Below are 8344 nucleotides of genomic sequence, written 5' to 3' on the forward strand. Positions count from 1 at the left end.
GGGAAAGAATATGTCATTTTCCACCTCGACACGACCTGTGACGTACTTAAATGTCTCTATCATGTCACCCCTTTCCCTGCGCTCTTCTAGAGTATAGAGCTGCAATTTGCCCAGTCTTTCTTCGTATGAGAGACCCTTGAGTCCGGAGACCATCCTAGTGGCCATCCGCTGGACCGACTCAGCTCGAAGCACATCTTTACGGTAATGTGGCCTCCAGAATTGCACACAGTATTCCAGATGAGGTCTCACCATGGTTCTGTAAAGTGGCATTATGACTTCAGGTTTGCGGCTAACGAAGCTTCTATTGATACATCCCATCATTTGCCTTGCCTTGGATGAGGCCTTCTCTACCTGTTTGGCTGCCTTCATGTCTGCACTGATGATTACTCCCAAGTCCCGTTCTTCTGAAGTCCTAGCTAGTGTTTCTCCATTCAAGGTGTATGTTCTGCATGGATTTCTGCTGCCGAGATGCATGACCTTACACTTCTTAGCATTGAAACCCAGCTGCCATATCGAGGACCAGTTTTCCAACGTGATCAGATCATGCGTCATGCTATCCTTGAGGTTGCTTTCGCTTACTGTATTACACAGTTTGGCATCGTCGGCAAACAGTGCTACTTTACCCTGAAGCCCTCGGGTCAAATCCCTTATGTATATGTTGAAAAGGGATGGTCCCAGGACTGAGCCTTGCGGCACTCCGCTGGTCACCTCCGAGGTCTCAGAGAGGGTGCCGTTGACCATCACCCTCTGAAGTCTTCCACTCAGCCAATCATTGACCCATGCAGTTAGTTTCTCACCTAACCCCATCGATTTCATCTTGTTTAATAGTCTACGGTGTGGGACACTGTCAAAAGCTTTACTGAAATCCAAGTACACTATGTCCAGAGACTCTCCCGAGTCTAGCTTTCCTGTCACCCAATCAAAGAAGCTGATAAGATTGGATTGGCATGACCTGCCCCTAGTGAATCCATGTTGGCAGGGATCCCTTAGATTCCCCTCATCCAATATCGTGTCTAATTTACCTTTAAGTAGAGTTTCCATGAGTTTACACACTATTGATGTGAGACTCACCGGTCTGTAATTCGCAGGCTCTGCTCTGCAACCCTTTTTGTGCAGAGGAACGACGTTAGCTGTTTTCCAGTCCAGGGGGACTCTCCCCGTACTTAGGGAGAGATTGAAGAGCATGGCAAACGGTTCTGCCAGAACATCGCATTGCTCTCTGAGCACTCTCGGGTGCAAATTGTCCGGTCCCATGGCTTTGTTCACCTTGAGTCTTGACAATTCTCTGTAAACATCAGCAGTTGTGAACTCAAAATTCTGAAATGGGTCTACCATGCTTTGCTTTGTTTCCAGCTGTGGCCCGTGCCCTGGTGCCTCACAGGTGAAGACTGAACAGAAGTAATCATTCAGTAGTTTGGCTTTATCGGAATCTGTTTCCACATAATCCCCGTCTGGCGTTCTAAGGCGTGTTATCCCGTTTGTGTTCTTTTTCCTGTCGCTAATGTACCTGAAGAAGGATTTGTCCCCTTTCTTAATGTTCTTCACTAGAGTTTCTTCCATTTGAAGCTTGGCCTCCCTGACTGCTGTTTTGACCGCTGTAGACTTTGTCCTGTATTCAATGTTTGCTTCCTTATCCCCGGTGCGTTTGTATGAGAGAAATGCTCTTTTCTTCTCCTTGACGAGGTACAAGACCTCATCAGTGAACCATTGGGGTTTCTTTTTTCTTTGTTGTTTAGTTACTGATTTTATGTAGCGGATAGTTGCCTCGTGAAGAGTCGATTTCAAGGTTGACCACATAGCTTCTACATTATCAGTTACTTCTTGAACCTGCAGCTTCTGATGGACGAAATCTCCCATGCGTGCGAAGTCAGTGCCCCGGAAATTGAGTACCCTTGTTTTTGTTTGTGATCTAGGGAAGCCTTTCTTAAGGTTAAACCATACCATGTTATGATCACTGGTGGCTAGCGTTTCTCCCACCGAGACCTCCGAGACGCTTTCCCCGTTCGTAAGTACCAGGTCCAGGATGGCCTGGGCCCTGGTGGGCTCTAGTACCATTTGTTTGAGCCGTACTCCCTTCATAGACGTCAATATCCTCCTGCTATCACAAGTTGTCGCTGAGAGTGTGTTCCAGTCTACATCAGGCATGTTGAAGTCTCCTAACAGAACAACATCCCCCCGCAAGGTGATATTCTCAATGTCCTCAATTAATTCTGCATCCTTGTCCTCCGATTGTCTTGGAGGTCTATATACCACACCAAGGTACAGGCATTTTTCTCCGCCTCTGGCCAGGTTTACCCAGATGGATTCCCCAGTATACTTGACATCCGTGATCCTGGTTGTCTTGATGATCTCTTTGATGTAAAGTGCTACCCCTCCTCCTAACTTACCCTCTCTGTCTTGGCGAAGCAGGTTGTATCCCGGTATAGTTATATCCCACCCATGAGAGTCTGTGAACCATGTTTCGGATATTGCTACTACGTCAAGGTCTGCATTAACTATTTCTGTTTCTAGTTCTAGAAATTTATTCCCCAGGCTGCGTGCGTTAACATACATAGCTCTCCACTCTTTATGTTTATTACTCTCCTGTAGAGAGCCACCCATTTGAATTAAAGTGTCTCCTAGCGATTCTTTTGCAGTAAGGGTACTTACCTCAGACTTAGAAGCGGAGTTTTGGTTCGCCACATCAGGATTGTTTCTTACTGCTCTGGTGTAAAAGTGGGTACCCACCCCCGACTTACCTAGTTTAAAGCCCTTCGAAGTAGGCGGGCTAGTCGGTGTCCGAAGACGTTCTTACCTCTGTTGGTCAGGTGGAGTCCGTCTGATCCCTGTAGTCCCTGTAGTGCCTCTCCGTGATTCAGGAATCCGAAGTTCATTTCCCGGCACCATCGTTGTAGCCACTCATTCGTCTTCAGGATACGTTCGTCCCTGTCCCTTCCTCTGCCCCTAACAGGAAGAATCGAAGAGAATACTACCTGTGCTCCTGTCTGCTTTAGCCTCCTTCCCAGAGCTCCGAAGTCTCTGGCTATGTCCTCCAGGGTGTTCTTGGCAGTGTCATTCGTTCCGACGTGGATGAGCATCATGGGGAAGTGGTCCTGGGGCCTGATAAGTCTATCAAGACAGGTGGTCACATCTCGTATTCTGGCTCCGGGCAGACAGCAGACCTCCCTTGACTGCATATCCGGCCTGCATATTGGTCCCTCGGTGCCCCTCAGCATGGAGTCCCCGATGACTATTACTCTGCGCTTCTTTTCGGGGGGTCGATCCATTGTCCCTGGAGATGGAGATGTGTGTTGAACCTGGTCCTGCTTCACCTCGGTATCCTCTTCCTGCAAGACCTGGAATCTGTTCCTCAGTTTAAGTTGTGGGGTCGATGTTGAGCTACCCTGGTAAGAGAAAGAATAAGAAGGTGAAGAGTTTGTAAATGGAGGGGGGGGTCTCCTACGTTTACCTGTGGAGGAGGTCACTAACTGCCAGGAGTCGGTGTCCTCAGCTAACTCCTGGATCCCAACAGTTGGTTTCAGCGTCGACGGTCCTGGTGTCTCATCCAGTGATCTGTCACGGGCCCGTTCGGTGATTTGGGACAGTTCCTGCACTATTCCATCGATGTAGGCCTCGTCCTCTCTAATGCCCCTCAGACGTTTCACCTCCTCCCTGAGGCTCTTTAGTTCCCGCATAATGTTGACATCCTGCTGGCTGTCCTCCTCTGTCTGTGTGGAGGCCGTGTTGTACTGCAGTGGGATGGCCTCAGTCTGCATGGACATATCCACTCCTGGTGCTGGATTCTCCTCCGTCTGTGTGCAGGTTGAGGTCACCTCCCGGATCCCCTCAGTGTAGAGAATGCCGATCTTGCTTGAAGGCTTCGCATTTCTTGTTCGCCCTGCCATAATCAGGAGATATATGTGAGGTCTGCCTGTTAACGAGAAAATGAGAGAGAGTGAATGAGAGAGAGAAAAAGAGAGAGAGAAAAAGAGAGAGAGAGATAGTATGAGGGTACGTAAGGTTTGTATGAGAGTATGTAAGTTTAGGGCGTCTGGAGTGTAGAGTTGAAAAGTTAGAGTGTCAGAGAGATGTAAGCAGTAGGATGTTTAAGGTGTAAGACTTGGAGGCCCGGGCGCCTTCTGCTGATGCTATGGGGTGGGCGGAGTTACTCTCGCCTCAGCCCCCGATGGAGAAAGTGAGTTTGCCGCTCGCCTCGCGCTCTCCCTGTCCACCACGCGCTGCTGCTTTAATGAGACTCTGTGTCTCTCTCAGCCCGCTCCTGCTAACAGCCTCCCAGCCCTCTCCAGCTAGCAGCAGTGAATTATGATGTAATAAATGAATAAATCTATAAATAAAAATAAAATAAAACTGGGAACACAAGATGTAAAAATGTCATGTACAATGCATGTGGCATCTTCAGTGAGTTCAAGTAATTCAGAGAGACCAAAGATTTTTATGTTGCATTGCTTTTGTCACTTTTCTAAGTCATCCTATTTTTCTTTCAAATCTTTGGTCAGTTCCTCTAGTTTATGCATTTTCTTTTGGAATCTGGCTGACCCTGTCATCCCAATAATTTTTCCCTATTCGTTCTCCTGTGTGTATTTTGTTTGGGGTTATTTCAAGTTTTATTAAAAATTTGATATAACGCTTATATAATTTCTAAGCAATTTACATTAAAGAAAAGATACATAAAAAGAAAATATATAGACAATACTTATGTTAATACTAACTTACAAGGAAAAAGGGAGAGAACTACAATTTTTAAAAGCAAAGGATCATTCAAGAGAAGCACATTAAGGGAGGGGTTTTAGCCTTATAAGGCTAGTTTCTGATATTTTGAAGAGTCTATCTATCTATCTATCACTGTTAATGATAATATCTATTTAAGATTTCAACCATTTCAGAATCTAATTCTGAAAGCCATCATTAAATAGAAAACTTTTAAGAATATTATCTTCAAGTTCATCGAGTTCCTTTTGATTTCTCTCACTGCTTTAAAGAGATCTCCTCTCAGGAGTTTTATTCATAATTCAAGGAAAAGTTGTAGGAAATCTGCTTTAATGACCACTGCTTCCAAAATTGGTGCTGAAGGGGATTCATTGTAGGAATGAACCCAGTTCTCCAGTTTCTTGAGGTGCTCTTCAAGTTTAGTCAGAGCTTCTGTGTAGCTGACCTTAGAAGACATGTTGAAGTGACTTTAGCAGTTTACATGATCACTAGAAGAAAGATATATATACAGGCTTGAGGCTGGGTAGTATAACAATTTTTGAATTTAATGAATGAGAATTTTCTGTCTATGGTTCTAGATTACAACAAATATCAGAGCACTCAGGTTCCCGCTAAGCTGCGCTGGGGTGCGCTGACGCACAAAATATTACCTCGCAGCGCACAAGTTTCTCGTCACAGCGCACACAGTGTAGAGCACAGTTCTTCAACCGCCGGTCCGCAAACAAAATCTTGCCGGTCCGCGAAGGATTCGGTCCCCGCCGCAACGAAAGGCCGGCGTCAGCTGACTTGCAACTTCCTGTTGCAGTCGCTGTGCCGGGACTCCTGCCTTCGCCGGGACTCCTGCCTTCCACCGCGTTTGCCTCCTGCCTTGTCTCCGCACCTCCAGACCAGCAGCGGCAGCTGTGTATGCTTTTAACTTCGGCACAGAGCTGCCCCTAATCAATAGTTTAGCGCGGTTTCATAAGGCAGCCTCGGGGCCTTTGCTAGGCCGGCCCACATCGCATCATCGAAGCGGGCCGGCTATCAAAGGCCCCGAGGCTGCCTCATGAAACCGCGCTAAACTATTGATTAGGGGCAGCTCTGTGCCGAAGTTAAAAGCATACAGAGCTGCCGCTGCTGGTCTGAACTCTTGGGCCGCTGAAGGAGGGCAAAAAGCAGCTGTCCTGGAGGTTTCCCTTCCTCTCGCCTTTACAGGTTCCTTTTTTCCACCTTTTTTTTTTCCTTCAAACGGCAACGGGCCCCAGCATCGACATCAATCAAGTAAGTTCCACTGTCAATCAAGCGGTTCTGCTTGGCCAAAGCTTCCCCTGTGACATGAGCCACCCTCAGGGGAAAGAAAGTGACCCACAAAGGTGAGGGGAAGGGGGGCAGATGATGGAAGTTGGGGGGGGGGGGAGAGAGAGAGAGAGAGAGAAGGGGCAGATGATGGAATGGAGGAGATGAGAGAGAGAGAGAAGGGGACAGATGATGGAAGTGAGAAGAAGGGAGAGAGAGCAGAAGGCAGATGGATGTCAGTTGAGAAGGGAGAGCAGATGCTGAATGGAAGTGGGGAAAGAACACATACTGGATGGAAGGAGGAGATAAATAAAGGGGGAAGAAAATAGTAAGATAATGGAGGGGTGAGGGAAAGGGGTGACAAGCTGTGTGTAGACACAGTGAAAAGAGGGAAACGGGACTAAATAGTAAGAAAGAATTTAATTTAGATGGAGGCAGAAAATAGAGAAGGAAGACCAGAGAAGAAAAGGGAAGAGAGAGCAGAGAATGATCAGATCTGAGTGGAGGAAATGAGAAGAGAGATATGCTAAAAACCACAGGGGGGAGGGAAGGATAGAGATGCCAGACCATGAGGGGAACAGAAGGAAGATGATGGATGCTAGACCAAATTGGGGGGTGGGGGGGGGCAGGAGGAGAGATGGCAGGGAAAGACAGACAGTGAATGGAAGGGGCAGATGCTGGACTGAAGAGACAGAGAAGGTTATCATGCTGCTGTACCGGGCCATGGTACGCCCTCACCTGGAGTACTGCGTCCAGCACTGGTACTTTAAGAAGGACACGGTACTACTCGAAAGGATCCAGAGAAGAGCAACTAAAATGGTTAAGGGGCTGGAGGAGTTGCCGTACAGCGAAAGATTAGAGAAACTGGGCCTCTTCTCCCTTGAGCAGAGGAGATTGAGAGGGGACATGATAGAAACATTCAAGGTACTGAAGGGAATAGACTTAGTAGCTAAGGCAGGGAGAACGAGAGGGCACTCTCTAAAGTTGAAAGGGGATAGATTCCATACAAACGTAAGGAAGTTCTGTGGTAGAAAGCAACATATTTATTTGGCTCATAACTTGCTGGCGCCCGATATTTTTAGCTCACAGTGAAAAAAGTTTGCTCACAACACCCGCCCGCTTAGAGGGAACACTGATTTGTGTGTCCAAAAAGTTTCAGAATATACTGTTCTACTCAGAAGAAGCTCACACTCTAAACTGTATTTTGACCAATTTTTGATCTTCACTGTCCATACCTTCAGTTTCATCGGTTTCTCAGCCATCCCACTGCCATTTGTCCAATTGTTTGAGTTATGTTGTTATTGCCATAACATATAGTTTGCACAATTACAGTTTTAGGGTTTGTTTGAATCCCTTACCTGTCAAGTAGTACATTTTCACCTTCATAATTTTAGCTATTGGAATCATGCTATCAAGTCTGACACATGCAGTTTACTCAGTCATGGCCTTAGGACTTCTCGTGAATAACAGTTTATTTAAATAACTCACCAGCCAGACTTTTTAGCTCATCTTGTAGCTCTGACATGCTGTTTTCTCAGTCACAGTATTAGTTTTCCCTGTATAATGGTCCCCTTATGTGGCAGATTTTTCACCACTGTCATTTTATTTAAGACTTGCTGACAAGATTACCACACAGACTACGGTAATCTAATCTAATCTAAACCTTAGGTTTGTATACCGCATCATCTCTACATTCGTAAAGCTCGACACGGTTAACAAGAGTTAGAGTTTCTGTTGAACAGAGGCCCACCCAAATCACTCATCGGACCATTATAAATGTCACAGATGATCAGACATTTTCACTTTTGCTGCAGCATTCACAATAAGCCTGGCTTTCACATCATATTCTGGACTGGTGGAAAAATATCATGTGATTATTTATGTTTTCCTATATAAGATTCATCGAAATCACAAAGTTTTTAATTTTCTTCAACTTACATGTTTAAATTTTATGGGGAAGAAATTCAGAGCTCAGGAGTCAAACTCTTATTCTTCACTGGCTCACTTCCTCCCCCCCTTTCCGTCTCATTCCCTCCCCCCTGCTCTCCCATTCTCCTTCCTCTTATTCCCCAGTCTTGCCCCTTCCATCCAGCCTCTCTCTCATAGAGCATCTTCTCTCTAAACTAAACTAAACTAAACTAAACTAAACTAAAGCTTAACTTTGTATACCGAGTCATCATTCAAAGAAATCTCGACTTGGCTTACAGCAATTAAATATAAACAGGAAAAGATTTACAATTGATAAGTAGAAGGTAATGGCAAAATTACAAGAGAATTAATTTTCAAAATGTTTAGCAAATAGAGTAGTTTTTAAAGATTTAGGAAAAAATTGAAATGAACTGGAACTCCTTAAAATAAAGGG

This window comes from Geotrypetes seraphini, chromosome 12, assembly GCF_902459505.1.
Source record: "Geotrypetes seraphini chromosome 12, aGeoSer1.1, whole genome shotgun sequence".
NCBI lineage: Eukaryota > Metazoa > Chordata > Amphibia > Gymnophiona > Dermophiidae > Geotrypetes > Geotrypetes seraphini.